The sequence below is a fragment of the Zootoca vivipara genome, chromosome 2 (assembly GCF_963506605.1).
Source record: "Zootoca vivipara chromosome 2, rZooViv1.1, whole genome shotgun sequence".
In the NCBI taxonomy this organism is placed as follows: Eukaryota; Metazoa; Chordata; class Lepidosauria; order Squamata; family Lacertidae; genus Zootoca; species Zootoca vivipara.
Window position 1 is genome coordinate 93103139 of NC_083277.1, and position 16314 is coordinate 93119452.

Below are 16314 nucleotides of genomic sequence, written 5' to 3' on the forward strand. Positions count from 1 at the left end.
ACCGCCGCCACCGCCCCTCCCCGGCTGCCCACAGAACCGCCCCTTTCCAAGCCCCGAAGTGGCGGCCGTTGCGCGCAGGAAGGAACAGACGGGGCGAGTTCCAAAGTGGCCCGCCACGGGACAGGGCCGGAGCCTTCACCGCGCCCAAGTCCTGCACGCGCACGATTTACTAACTTTACGCACACGTTTTGCCTATCGTCCTTTTAAGGATAGGGCAGGGGGGGGGTAACTGCTGAGAGTGGTTCAGAGATGCCCCCTTTCCACGCCTCTTTCCAAACAGACCCCTTGAGTGGGAACTCTACGGAGTCCGGACCTAGGATCATTCCTGGTCCTTGCATTCAGCATCACCAAGAATGATTGGAATAATAAGCATCAGTGTCTGGGACACTTGCTAAAGATCCAAAGTTCCAGAGAAAATGGACCCTGAGATTGAATGTATTGGATGATTCCCCATTCTAATATCAATTTTTTTTCTGTGAAACTAAGCAGCATTTAAAACACAAAGCCTCTTCCATCTAAAATCCACAGAGGCGCATCTTTTCCATCCGTTTGACCTCTGATCTCTACAGATTTTTATTTTAATTACTTTGGTTACACGCAGCATGACATTTAAACAATATCTGAGAAAGAGTACATTTGATTCCAAAGGAATTCTCAGATTTCATTCAAATCTTCTCTAATCTGACGAAATCCAGTAACAGAACAAAGTGTGTGTGTTTCTGGAACTGCCAGGAATTCCTTGCTCAATTTGCACAGCAATGAAATATCGCCTTACCTAAACAATATCCTTATCTAACATCTCTTAAGTGAAGTTCTTTTCTTTGTACAAAATCATGCTCATGGGAACTGCGGAACACAAGGCCTCTCGCTAAAGCTAAACGCATTTTTCTTCTTCCCAATTATCACCAAATCTGCACCTGTTGGAAATCAATTCTAGATTTATGATCAGAACAACCCCTTTCTTCCCCTCCCCATCCCCACCAGGCTGACTGAGAAGAAGATTCCTTGGGTGGAAATCACTCTATATTATCAGATTCCATCCTGGGATTAAACAGAAGCTGGAGATTGGCTGAGACAACTCTGAGGCAACAGGTCTCCACAGAACTCTCTTATTAAATCTGTTAACCATTTTGTAGTTCCTTGGAAAAGATTAAAGAACATGATAAAATGTTTGCAATGTAATAAAATAAGATGAATATGAAAATAGTCAATGCACCAAGAGAGACATAATTCAGCTCTGTGAAGTCACAAAATCCTGAAAGGTGCTAAATCATGAAAGAGATTTACTGTTTCCTGGGAATTTTGTGGGTGGGTCAATAATGGGTCCCCCCCCCAGTTCTGTTGTTTCAGCTGCTCTAACAATGTCTACATTAAAGAGGAAAGAGTCGCTTGCCAGTGGCATGCTATCACCTTTTGGTCAGATAAGAATCCCCTCTTTACCTGTATCTATGTATTGATTTTCTCAATTCTCACTCATGATATGCAAATGCTTCAATTTTTATACAGCCAGAGAAGGAAGGGAGCTACATACAAATACTGAAAGCTTTAACTTTCTTTCCAATAAAATAGAAAAAGTTACTTTTAAAATGGTAATTAAAAATCTGCACGTGTTTCATTGAAATGATAGAATACACAAGCGCCACATTCCTTCCGTGGGAATTTTCAAATTACGGTCTTATCACATTTGTGTACTTGCCCTTCTTCCAAGGAGCTCAGTTTTATACAAAAGGAAGTTCAATGTTACACACTCAACTGCTCTGTATGAAAAAGTGAGTGACTCATCCTGTTAACTGAGAGAATATTTAAATGGAGGTATCCTCTCTCAAACTCTAAGGCTTTGTTCACCATACCAACCTGGCCCCTAGTTTGGCAATTCATCTTAACTCCCACAGAGGAAATACAGAGAGAATAGCATTTTCTTTCCTATATTGGAGAATAAGTGGCCAAGGGTGGCTAGCCAGGGATCCTCAACATATTGTTGGACCCCTTTGTGGGTCCTATTTTTAGCCATTTCCTCCTGCATCTTTTATCCAAATCTTTTACATCTCCATTATGTCCAAAATTCACCATTAAACTACAAGTGTTATTCCAATCCTACTAACAATCTTAGCTGTTTACAATGGTTTTTAAGATAAATTAGAAATCCCCCCCACTCCTTAGGCAGAAGAACATGCCCTTCTACTAGTTCCAAGATTTATTGCAGAGCCCCTGTGAAGTAGCACCACACTTAATCTCATGATTGACTAGGAATCAGAACCCATACATAGTTCTCTAAAACCAGATCAGCTTAGACTTGTTTGCAGATCTGCCTCCTAATGATTTAGTTGTGCAAATGAGAAGTTGCAACACAGAAGGTCAGATTGGGCTTCTTAGGTTATGTGACTGTCAAAAGTAAAGCCATTTAAATAAATAAATTTAAGCAGGGAGAAACTATGTGCAGTTCAAAGGGACAGTGCCCTCCTCTACAGTCATACCTTGGTTTAAGTACGCCTCGGTTTGAGTATTTTCAGTTTAAGTGCTCCACGGACCTGTCTGGAACGGATTAATCCACTTTCCATTACTTTCAATGGGAAAGTTCGCTTCAGGTTAAGTACAGTACAGACTTCCAGAACCAATTGTGTTTGTAAACCGAGGTACCACTGTACGTCTCCTCAGAAGGAACTCCCACCAGGTTCAATGGGCCGGCCTCTCATGTAGGAATGCAGTTTAAGGTTTGTTTCCTACCGTAAGTGTGTAGTAGCAATGCCCTGTCCCTTATCCATAAAGTAAATGGTGCATGGAAACATAAGGAGATGGCACACACAGATATATTCCATTCAAGCATTTACTTATTTTTGCTTGTCTGAGCTACCCTCCAGGTCTCCAAGACCTTATATTTACCGTAGCCCTGATTCCCCACTACCCTTCACTAGAGGAACCTGTATTTCCGGTCTCTGTAACAATGCCGCAGAAAATATTCGAGAAATGTAAATGCATCAGATCAGGAAAACTGACTGTAGATTATAATTCCTTTGGCATGGGGTGTTTAAAAGACCTAAAGCGAGTGAAGGTTTCTCATGGGCATTTCGCAAGTGGCTATGAAGAAAGAATCCACGATGCGGAGAAAAACCTATGGTCTTCATACCGAGCCTGCAAATTGTTTTCTTGCAGTTTCATGAGAGAATAGTAACTTTCGGCTCCTGGCACCTGTGCAGCCAAGCAGGTGCTGAGATTTGCCAGTAATAAAAAAATTACAACAATTTCTGTTGTAGACCGCCTTTTCTGTGATGTATGTATGATGTATGGAGGGGTGGTCTTGAGCTCCAGGGCAGGGAATTTCAAAATGTCTATATAAAGGCAGGCACACCTTTGTTCAGGGTCCTCCTCCTTTCTCCTGCCGGTGAGGGGAGCACCCTGTTGCAGCAGTTCAATAAAGATCAGGCTTACTAGCTGCTTTGCTTCCCAATATTCTCTGGTTGGCCTCTGTTATTTCCTCCTACTGATGGAGAACCTACAAAGGACTCTATAAGGGCAGATTTTGTTTACAACATGCCCAAAGGCTTCGTAACCCTGATACAGAGTATGGCAAAAACTCTGTCCATGCAGGGCAGGACAGCTGAAAGTGAGAAAGTACAAGGAGTAACATTTTCTCTTTGCCCGTTCTAGGCATCGGGGTTGAAGGCCACACAAGGTTACCAATGGCTCCTAGCCATGATGGCTCTGCTCTGCTTCCACAGTTCAAGGCAGTAATGCTTCCGAATATCAGTTGCTAGAAACCACAGTGCGGGAGTGTCTTTGCGCTCAAATCCTGCTTGTGGGTTTCCTACAGGCATCTGGCTGGCACTGTGACCACATGGACCATTGCACTGACCCAGCAGGTTCCTGAGTATTATGAACCATGATTGGAAGGGGAGGGATTTTCTGCCTTAGGTAGCAAAATGTCTCGGGTTGGCTCAGGATTGTGAACAAATTAATTTGTGATTCTAGACATAAGGAACTCAGTGGTTCTGGAATGTGGCTCAGGACTGAACTCTGAATATGGATAAATGCCAAAGAGCTGCCCTTAAGAAAGAGTTTTTATTTAATTTCCCCCCCACTAGAAATCCTTTATGAGAGCAAGCAGCCAGCGTTTAAAATTCCACCAAGCCCTCTCCCCTAGGGTTTATTTGGTTTAGCTGTTGAAAGATCTTTAGTGTGGTTTTCAAAGTAGCTATTAAAATTTATACCCATTGCATGCATCTCCTCCTCCCCATCTTATCTTCACAACAACCCTGGGAAGTAGGCTAGGCTGAGAGGATACAACTGGCCCAAGAGCACCCATGGCCGAGTTGGTGATTTGAACCTGGGTCTCTTAGGTCCTAAAGGTAAAGGTACCCCTGACCATTAGGTCCAGTCGTGACCGACTCTGGGGTTGCGCGCTCATCTCGCATTATTGGCCGAGGGAGCCGCCCGTATAGCTTCCAGGTCATGTGGCCAGCATGACAAAGCCACATGGAAACGCCGTTTACCTTCCCGCTGTAGCGGTCCCTATTTATCTACTTGCACTTTGGCGTGCTTTCGAACTGCTAGGTTGGCAGGAGCTGGGACCGAGCAACGGGAGCTCACCCCGTCACAGGGATTCGAAACGCTGACCTTCTGATCAGCAAGCCCTAGGCTCAGTGGTTTAACCCTCTTAGGTCCTAGCCCAACTCTAATTAATATTAGGAAGCTTCTTGGCTTACAACAAATGGAGTGAGCCATGGGAGTCTTCTACCTGTGTCAGATAAAAGGGGAAATTGCCTTCATGGTAGAAGAAACATCTAAGAACCTTGCCAACTAGTTTGTGTCTCACAGTGTTCTTTGGCCTTTAGGGAGACCACACTAGGCAGTGATGTCTATCTTCCTCTCCTCAGGACCCACAACCCTCACTGCTCCCATCTTCATTTTTAATTGTGCTTTTAAAAAAACACCACAGATTTAATCTCTTGCAGGCGTGGGGAGTGAAAGCATGGCAGTGAGCATTTTGAATTATAGGCATGTTTGGAACAAACAGTGCTAAGACCAATAAATATTTAAGGGAAAAAAAACATTCTGTACTGCTGAAAGCTTCCTTGACAGTACAGTGCCTTTTATTCCAGAGACGTGTGATTTATTCGATTTTGGGGCTTGTGGGTTGGCTCGTTGCCTTTTTATTGGCTGAACAACACTTATTTTTATTTTACTGCCTGCTCTCTACAATCAGCAGGAGAGGCTCTTTTCTGTGTCCCACAGAGTGTGGATGGTAGCAAGGGACAGGCTGATTTTATTTTATTTTTTGAATATTTTAAATATATTAAATAGTTGCTTTCAATTGTTTTTACCAATAATTTTATCATTTTATTCTTTTTGTAAACCACTTTGAAGTTGTTGTTTTTTTAAAAAAAATCAAGCGGTGTATAAATTTTATGAAATGAATGAATGAATTTTGTTGTTTAGTCGTTTAGTCGTGTCCGACTCTTCGTGACCCCATGGACCATAGCACGCCAGGCACTCCTGTCTTCCACTGCCTCCCGCAGTTTGGAATGAATGAATAATATCCTCAAACAAGTTGAAAACGCAATTCTCAAGATCAACCACCAACTCTGCCCAGAAAGAAAAAACATATTTTGCCTAAAATTGCCACAAGGGGGCAGGCTTGCATTTCAGAGCCTCTCAGAATTTATCCAGTATACTGTATATTTTGATAGCCAACTCATTCTGGGAGCAAGGAGCCTCATGTAACCGAAACACCATCCTCCTCACACTAGAGGAAGATATCAGCAGCCTTGGGGGAAGTCTAAGGTTTGCAGAGTTTACAAAAAAAATAATAAATAGAAAGTAAGAGGCAAAAACACCCCAATGACAGCTGATCATGTTTAGTAGCTGCTGAACAATAACTAACTGGGGCTGGAAGGAAAACCTGGGGGATAAGGGGTGGGGTGTAAGGAAATTAAATGGAGTTTTCCTGAAAAGGGCACAGTTGGCTGGCATCCTGAAAAGGAGCTCTCCACACATTTTCTTCCAGGTCCTATGTGTTTGTTGACAATTTCAAATAGCAGCACTTCTGCAGAAATGAGTCATGGTCCTTTAAAAAGTAGCCAATTAATGAATTCAGTTAATAGTGACAACAGCATTTGCATTCTACCATAACTTTTTCCAAAAATGTTCTTCCATAGGGGAAAAATATTTTGCCAAATCACCCCTCCCTCTAGCAAGCAATCTAATCGTACATTTGTTGCAAATTACTCTGCTGATTTCATTCCCTTCACTCAGCCAGAGAGGGGAAAGGTATCTCCTTTGTTACTTTTCATCAAGCAGTAAGACAAGCAGTGGGTAAAGGTTATGAGACAGCCATTTATAATTGACAATCCTGGAGTGACCCCCGTGACCACATCAAACAAGAAAATACGACACATACCATATTTGGAATCTGGGTGACTATAATAGAAGAAATCACCTACAAGGGGATTGTGAACATGGAACATTTACACCGTTTATTATGCAGTAATGGGAAGTTGGCCTTCAGCAGATAGGCCCAAAAAGCAGTTCCCCCTGGCCTGGTGCCTTCCAGATGTTTTGGACCACAGCTCTCATCAGCCTCAGTCAGTGTAGCCAACTGTCAAGGATGGAGGGACATGTAGCCTAAAACATCTGGATGGAAGGACACCCAGAAATGCTACTCATGTCACGTCACACATGCCCCTGGTTTTTGAAGAGGCCTTCTTCATAAAGCTGTGGGATGAGAGAGCCCACAGTTATGAAGCATTTCACAGCAGTGGCGTAACGTAGGTTGCTAGCACCCGGGGCTGGGAGGGAGGGAAACAGATAGAGTACACATGCACATTCAACTATCTAACAGCATCCGTATCACCCAGGAGATTGCAACCACAGAGATAATTAAAAAAATAGTTGTTCCGTTGTCTGGAAAGGTCACTTCCCGGTTTGCATGAAGAAGCCATTTTCAACGGAGCCCAGTGATGCAATTGCATAGCTGTATTGAGGCAGCACCAGGTGTTGAAACTTTCCACCCCTAACCATTTTTGCGCCCCTGTGGCGCCACCCCACGCTATGCCACTGTTTCTCAGAGCAACGCAAGAGGTGCCACCATATCAGGCTGTGGAAGAGAAAGGTTACAGACCTGGCTGGTGTGCTGTGCTGTGCAGGGTGCCTCTGGGATGGGGTGATGCTTGCTCACAAGCAGCCAGTGGAGCCCAAGGCTGAGTGGAATCCATCCAGGCAGGAGAGGAGGAAAGGCAGGAAGCAAAAGGCACGGACAAGGTGAGGAGGCAGGGCAAGGCAAGGCAAAGCTGGCAAGCTAGGATCACAAGGCAGGAACATGGTGTGAGCAGCGGTTAAGCAGGACTCCTCAAATGGCCAAGGGCTGCCAGGTGAGCAGGAAGTTGACGCGTGACTTGACTCTAGCCAATCAGGGGCAGAGTCCCTCTGTCTCTCTTTCCTTCTCTGTCTCCCAATTCTTTCCTCCTAAGCCAGACCCAAGTGGTGAAACGTAGGACAACTGTGTTCTGGCCTAGGAAATGTTTGGCTTTTTGCTGAAGTCCTCTCCTGGGTCTGATGCCTGCCGTGAAGGGCCACTGTACCTGTCATTCAGTAGCAAAAGATGAAAGCCATTTATGCACAACTAACATCCTAAAAATGTACCTAGCCATGAGGGCCCAGGCACATCTCTGCTCACTGTGGTTGTTTCATTCCTTGTTCATGGTAAATGGGTCATCTGGCTCATTTGGAATAAAAAATTAATCTTATTCATTCATTCATTCCCCCGCCCATTTGCCTGGTTTTCCCCAGCACCTCTGGGCACCTTCCAACACATATAAAAACATAATAAATTTTCAAGCATTAAAAACTGTGGGGCGTGTTGTGTATTGAGTCAAAGGATTTTATATCTGTATTATTATTGTCTGTATTTGCATTAGGATAAAGTAACTGCCTTTTGGTCCCAGAGGGTACAGCTACTATTGGTTCATTTAAGCTGCTGTATTTGGATCCTCTGTCTTATTGGTTTCCTCCAAAAGGCAGCACTGTGATTGCGTGATATTGTTCCCTCCAAAATGTATCCCTTCCTAGCTAGTCCCCTGTCCCTATAAATGTAGCTTTCCTCTCCTCAGTCTTCAGTCTTGTTCACTTTAATAAAGAGCTGTTACTAGAGAACTGTCTCCAGCATGTTTTGTCAAGAGAGCTGAAATCACAAACCCCACGTCACAACAACTGGCGACGAGGTTGGGATCCGGAATGCTGAGGAGCGGTTAAACACAACCCTGCCTCAGAGTCCGGATTGCAGCTGAGAACAAGACTCACTGGCCAGCTGAGAAGACGACCCTGCCCGCTAGGACAATGGAGAGTCCAAGGGTATTGGAGCCCTTCCAGCCATCAGAGCCCCACACCTGGGAAGACTACGTCGAACGCTTTGAGTTCTTCGCAGTGGCTCAAGGGATCACCGATGCCAGCAAAAGAAGGGCCACATTCCTGAGCTACTGTGGGCCCGAGACCTTCAAGCTAGCCAAGGCATTACTTGCTCCAGCTAAGCTGAGTGAGACATCTCTCCAAGATATTCTTGCCTGCCTAACAAGCCACTTGGCGCCTACTGAGACCAAGATGGCCCGGCGGATGGAGTTCCGTAAGAGGCAGCAGTGTGCTGGGGAGTCTGTATCCACATTTCTGGCTGAACTCCGGAAGCTCGCTCAGCACTGCGGCTTCCAAAATCTGGAAGAGACTCTCCTGGATCGGTTTATTGGGGGTCTGAGCAGCAAGAAAGCCAGAAGACGCATCGTGGCTAAAGAAGAGGTTACCCTTGCTTCAGCCTTGAAGGAGGCCACCGCCACGGAGAATTATGAAAGAGAGGAGCTTGATGCCAGTCGCAAGGCCACTAAGCCACAGATAGAAGTTGCGCATGCCATGGACGAGCTAGAGGCTACTCCAAGCCAGAGCCCAGTCCGTGGGGTTGAGTCGGTGCGTCAGGCCTGCACAGTGCACAGAGATCGCCGAGGCAGTTGCCCAGGTTGTGGCGGAAACCATGAAAGGAAGAGTTGTCGTTTCAGGGATGCTATCTGCCGGACGTGCGGAAAGACGGGTCACATCGCCAGGGTCTGTAGATCGGCGGCGTCGGGAGCGACAGGAGCACCTAGACTGGAGCATCGCAGACCGCCCACAGCAACTCGTTTTCTAAAGGACTGCCACTACGTAACGGAGATCAATGGGAGGGCCGTGCAGTTTCCAGCGCAAGGCAAGGCACACGTCAAGGTGAAGATTGAGGGTCAGCAGTGCGACATGGAGGTGGACTCCGGATCTGCATTCACCATCGTGTCAGACCAGACCGCGAAGACATTCTTCCCCAGGGGTAAGTTGCCCCCTCTGGAGCCCTTTCCGGCAACCTTGCAGTCGTACTCAGCAGGCCGCATCCATGTTATGGGAATGTGTGCCGTGAGAGTACAGTTCCGGGACAAACAGGCTGTACTCAAACTGGTGATTGCGAAGGGCAGTCGCCCCAGTCTCCTGGGCACTGACTGGTTCCCTGCCCTGGGACTGAGTATCTCAGGGCTTAATTCAATCCAAACCTGCCCTGAGATGAGCGAGGTATTATGCAAGGAATTTGCTGGTCTCTTTAATGGAAAACTGGGTTGTTATAAAGGGCCACCAGTTGACTTCGAGTTGGACCCCGGGGTGGCTCCAATCCGACTCAAACCAAGGCGAGTGCCATTTGCACTGCAACCCAAGATCGAGGCAGAGCTGGATAAATTGGTCAAGCAGGGAGTTCTCTCACCCGTGGACTCTGCTAAGTGGGAGACTCCAATCGTCACGCCCCTTAAAGCAAATGGGGAAGTCAGGATATGTGCAGATTACAAATGTACTATCAATAAGGCACTCAGGGGAAACTCATACCCCATTCCAGTTGTATCACATCTGTTGGCTAAACTGGCTGGGGGCAAGGTGTTCGCCAAAATTGACCTGGCACAAGCTTACCAACAGCTGCCAGTAACCCCACAATCAGCGGAAGCACAGACTATTGTCACACATAAAGGGGCGTTCAGAGTTAACAGATTACAGTTCGGAGTTTGTGTGGCCCCAGGGATTTTTCAAGGGCTCATGGAACGCCTGTTAAGAGGTCTGCCGGGGGTCTTGCCATTTTTTGATGACGTTTTGATTGCTGGAAAAGACCCACAGGAACTGGTTGCGCGTGTCCGTGCAGTGTTGCTCAAGTTCAAGGAGGTGGGGTTGCAACTGAAAAAGGAAAAATGCAGTTTTGGGGTGCCAACGGTGGATTTCTTGGGGTTTAAAATTGATGCATCAGGCATCCACCCCACAGATGCTAAGATTAAGGCCATCATCGAGGCACCACGACCACAGAACAAGACGGAGTTGCAGTCATTCCTGGGACTTATTAACTTTTATCATTCGTTCTTACCCCAGAAAGCTTCGGTAGCTGAACCATTACATAGACTATTGCAGAAAAAGAATGTGTGGCGATGGGGGCGGGAGCAGCAGAAGGCTTTTGACTCCTTGCGAGGAATGCTGAGTAGCAGGAGCGTCCTTGCTCATTATGATGAGTCAAAGCCGCTGGTCCTGGCATGTGATGCCTCTCAATACGGTCTGGGGGCTGTGCTGAGTCATAGGGAACCGGATGGGTCGGAAAAGCCCATCTCTTTCTATTCCCGTACGTTGTCGCCCACGGAGCGCAACTATGCTCAAATTGATAAAGAGGCACTGGCTATTGTGTCCGGAATCAACAGGTTCTATGATTATTTGTACGGTCGCCAATTCTCCATTGAAACGGACCACAAACCACTGTTAGGGTTGTTCAACCCAAACAAACAAACGCCACAAATTCTCTCCCCCAGAATGTTGCGTTGGTCAATATTCCTGAATGGGTTCCAGTACACCTTGACCCATGTGCCGGGGAAACAATTGTGCCATGCTGATGCGCTGAGTCGCTTGCCCCTTCCTGGCGGGAGCAATGAGGATCCTGCTCCGGCGGAGCACATTATGATGCTAGAAACACTTCCGGGGGCTCCTGTAACAGCTACGGATATAGCTGAGAAAACGAGGAAAGATGCTGTTCTCTCCCGTGTGCTCACTTGGGTGGGGAGGGGGTGGCCAGGTGGTCCGCATGAAGAAAAATTCAGGCCTTATGCGACAAGGCAGCACGAATTGTCCATGCATAAGGGTTGTCTCCTATGGGGAGATAGGGTGATCATCCCAGCACCACTGAGAAACAGGGTTCTTGAGACGCTTCACATGGGACACCCGGGAATGGTCAGGATGAAGTCGCTAGCCCGATGTTATGTGTGGTGGCCTGGAATGGACCAGAACATAGAACAATGGGTACGAACATGCAAGGCATGCCAAGAGGTGCGGCCAGAAGTGGCCAGAGCACCAGTCCACTGGTGGGAGCAGTCCAGGACTCCCTGGAGCCGGCTGCACATAGATTTTGCAGGGCCATTCCAAGGGAAGGTCTTTTTGGTTATCGTTGATGCATATTCCAAATGGTTAGAAGTGGCAATGGTCCCTAGCATGGCATCAGCTGCCGTAATCAAGGTGTTGAGGCAGCTGTTTGCTACCCACGGGTTACCTGAGACCATTGTATCAGATAATGGGGCAGCTTTTGTATCCCAAGAATTCAGGGCATTCTTGGCTGATAACTTCATAAGAGGGGTCACATCCGCGCCCTTTCACCCATCCTCCAATGGGCAGGCTGAGCGCATGGTAAGAACAGCCAAAGAATCCATTGCACGCTTAATGGAGGGTAACTGGTCGGCTCGCATTGCGCGAATGTTATTTTTGCAGCATGCGACGCCGTGTACTGCGACGGGCAAGTCGCCAGCCGAGCTGCTCTTAGGTAGAAGACTGGTAACGGTGCTGGATTATGTCCACCCAGATAAAATGCCAAACCGTAATTCAAGAGCAACCCCCCAGGCTGAGACTGACACAACAAGGTATCTCGCCCCTGAAGATCTGGTCTGGGTGAGGAACTATTCACGAGGTCCGCGGTGGGTGGCTGGTGTGATCACCCGGGCTAGTGGACCTGTGTCCTATTATGTGACCTTGGAAAATGGGCAAGTTTGGAAGAGACATATAGATCAGCTGAGGCGCCGGGCGCTCAGCAGGGAGGAGTCAGATAATTCATCCCTGGCTAATGACGCACAGCTGCGAGACCAGAGTGAAAATGGTCCAGAGGTGCAGTCACCAGGGGCTTCAGCAAATGAACCAGGGTCTGCTAGTCCTCATGATGACGAGGTACAGGTCGGGGACCCTGAGATGTCTGGGACTCCATCTGTTCCTGATGAAACCCCTATAGCAGCCCCTCCACCACAGGTAACACCCAATCCAGAACCTGCAACACCTGTTGTCAGGAGATCAGGTAGAAGTTGTAGGACCCCACAGTACCTGAGGGATTACGTCTGCTGTGCTCACTAGGGGGGGAGGGGTGTTGTGTATTGAGTCAAAGGATTTTATATCTGTATTATTATTGTCTGTATTTGCATTAGGATAAAGTAACTGCCTTTTGGTCCCAGAGGGTACAGCTACTATTGGTTCATTTAAGCTGCTGTATTTGGATCCTCTGTCTTATTGGTTTCCTCCAAAAGGCAGCACTGTGATTGCGTGATATTGTTCCCTCCAAAATGTATCCCTTCCTAGCTAGTCCCCTGTCCCTATAAATGTAGCTTTCCTCTCCTCAGTCTTCAGTCTTGTTCACTTTAATAAAGAGCTGTTACTAGAGAACTGTCTCCAGCATGTTTTGTCAAGAGAGCTGAAATCACAAACCCCACGTCACAACAGGGCGTTTGTAATGTTTCTTAAAAATATATATATATTTAATGATAGGCAGGCCTCAGATTGTCTTCTCCTCCCCTAGGAGTTTCTTTGGAAAGTGAACTGCGTTGACTAGTGGATGGTTCAGTAGTTCAGACTTTAAAAGGCCTAAACTATAAAACTTTTAGAAAACAGTCATGTCCAGGGAAGTTTCTTTTAATGTTCCATGTTTTATTATGTTTTTACATATGTTGGAAGCTGCCCCTAGTGACTGGGGCAATAAATAATAATAATAGAATAGGGCATCCCTATTTTTATCGGAAAATTGTTGGAGGGTGTGAGCTTATCCTGCCGGTTTTAGAGTTGGCCACACATCCTCCTCATCAGACAGGTTAACAGGAGGGAGATTTTTGTGTGTGGATGCACACACACAGACAGACAGACAGACAGACAGACACGGAAGCAGCATATAAAGCAGGTCACAGCGTGGTTGCTGTGCATCATGGGTGCCTGGGGTGAAGACACATTCCAGCTATCCACACAATGGCTGGCATAAATGTGCCCTCTGCCCTGTTTATCCCAGTCACTGGGAGAGCTTTGCATGTGTCAATACTGCTCTTAGCACTTAGTTTTGCTAGGTGTGTTATTAAAGAACACCTTGTGTGTGGGACACGCCATCATGGCTCATGCCTGGTGCTGCTGCAAGATACCAAACAATGAAAAAAACAACGAGGGTGCTTTTTTTGGGGGGGGGGAGGCATGGCATATACTGTATACATCGTGGCAGAAGCAGAAATAAGCCAATTAGAAAATCATTTAGCTAAAATAATATGTGCTTGAGGGGGCTTACACATGGCATGTGCATAAAAATCCAGGGTGCTGCTTCTGTTCAGGAAAAGGAGATTTACGAAGGGCAATTTTTGGTAGACGTTTCTGCATGTGTGTGTGTGTGTGTGAGAGAGAAAGTGGAACAATTTTTAGTTGCTCAATGGAACTTCCCCTTCCTTCTCACCCCCATGTTCCACCTGCACTTTCTTTGCTCCAGACAGCTGGGGGATTGGGGGGGGGTGAGCAGGGGGAGGAGACGGAGCTCCATTGCACACAAGTGGAAGCCGTTCCATGCATGCAATGACTCGGTCGGCTACAACCCCCAGTTCCTCTTCCCCCAACACACAGAGGGCTGTTTCTCTTCTTGTGGGGCTCCTGGTGGATATTTGCAGGGGTAAACATGCACCTGGAATGTTATTGGGGGAAAGCAGTTTGCTGGTGGCAGTTGCGGTGGGAAAGGGCTGGGCAATGGGTAGGGTTAAGCAGCCCTTTCTTCAGTAGAAGTATCCATCAAAGGTTTCCTTAGGTCTGAAGCTGTGGCACAAAGGTCCCTCTGCCGCCGCCGCCGCCCCCAACTCACCGCAGACACAGAGGAGGGGAATGGCATGGGCGGGCCAGGTGCTGAGGGTGGGCCGGGCTCAGGGGCGCCGCAGCGGGTGGGCCAGGCTGCCTGGTTGTCCTCCGGGGCGTGGAGGCCTCTGCTGGGGGGGGGGCGGTGCCGTGCAGCGCCCGGCCTCTTGTCTTCCTCATGTCCCCAACCCGACCTGCCAGGCTGAGGCCGAGACTCGAACCCACGGCGGGAGGGAGGGAGGGAGGCAAGGAGCAGGGCGAGTGAGAGGGCGGCCTGGCTGTCTGGTGGGCGCAGTGCGGCGCCCCCTGGCGCATTGTGCCACCCAGCCTTGCCTTAGGGCTGGCCCTGTCTCCATGTTTCTAATGGATCTAGGAAGAGGCTCAGAAGGCACCAACTTCATCAGCTGCAGCGGTGGCAACAGGGGTGAGAGGAAAGGAATGGAGAAAAGGAAAGAAAATAGCAGGAACAGCAGAGAGTTCTAGGACTGAGTGAGGGATGGTATAGAGCAGTGGTCCTCAACCTTGGGCATCCAGATGTTTTGAGACTACAATTCCCAGCATCCCTAACCACTGGTCCTACTAGCTAGGGATCATGGGAGTTGTAGGCCAAAAACATCTGGAGGCCCAAGGTTGAGGACCACTGGTATAGAGAACCAGACACTTCTATCCAGGACAGTCATAGATTTGGTATACTGAGCAGGTTCTGGGTCCTCCCACCAACTTCTGTGGCTACAAATCCCATCATCCCTGGCCACTGAGTCCATTCTGGCTGAGGCTATTGGGAACTGGAGTCTAATAATACCCATAGGACCAAAGATTTCTCACCACCAATGTAGAGATATCTGGAACCCCATAAATATGTGTACCATCCTGGTGTTTAGGCCAGTTTCCCAATGATGCACTCTTTCATTTAATTTGCTACCACCATCTGCTGGGCTTCATTGCACAGTAAGCCAGATATCAGTACTTCTTGTGTAGCAAAGGTCTGCCCTCATTTAAGTAACCATTCTCAAACATGCCTAGAGTAGCCGAGTGGCCCTTACGGTAAATCCGATGCCCACAGTTGCGGAAAAAGAGCCTGGTATGAACTTGCCCTGGTCAAACTGAACCAGCAGTGATGTCTTCCCAACTCCGCTGTCTCCAACCAGGATAGTCTGCAGGAATCAGACAAAAAAAAAATCAGGTTAGCATCCGAGTTAAAATGTCCAAAGCCCCATTTCTCTGTTCTCAGTGTACAAATGCTGGCAGCAAATTAATTGTTAACTTTGTAATATTGGAGATACATGGTTAGACATGGGGTTGAGCATGACACCCACAGGAATATTTCAGGGAGAGAAGCAAAGTAAATACAGCCATACCTTGCTTTTCGAACAGCTTAGTTCTCGAATGTTTTGGCTCCCGAATGCCGTAAACCTGGAAGTGAGTGTTCTGGTTTGCGAACATTCTTTTGGAAGCCGAACGTCCGACGGAGCTTCCGCGGCTTCCAATTGGCTGCAGGAGCTTCCTGCAGCCAATCAGAAGCCACACTTCAGTTTCTGAATGTTTTGGAAGTTGAACAGACTTCTGGAACGGATTCCGTTTGACTTCCAAGGTACGACTGTACTCCAAATAAATAAGTGGACATAATTGACATCTAAGAAGAGGCCCTTCATTTCTGATAAATCAGGCCTTCTGATAGACCAGGTAGGGTTGCCAGACTCAATAGAGGACAGGACTCCTGTGCTTTTAATTGCCCTGCTCTCTTTTGAGTCTGGAAACCTTAAAGGGTCTGCTGGTTTCTCTTTAAGGTTTCCAGACTCAAAAGAGAGCAGGGCAATTAAAGGCACAGAAGTCCTGTCCTCTATTGAGTCTGGCAACCCTAAGACCAGGCCTGTGAGAACCTTGTGTTACAAGTCTCTCTCTCTCTCTCTCATTTCTCAGTGGGGTAGATCACCAGTCCAGCAACAGGAAGACCTAGCATCCAAACAATGTATTTCTACGTACCACTGCAGCCCTCAATCCTGACTCCCTTCACCTGTTTGAGCCCTCAATTACTTGTACTGCACCTACAACCAGCTTCACAGCCCAGCCCCACGTGTTCTTCCCTAAAAATAAAAATAAAAAATTGCAGACGGAGAGTACAAGATTTCGGTCACACCGACACTTCTGCTTTTTGCTTCCTACAGCATTATGAGA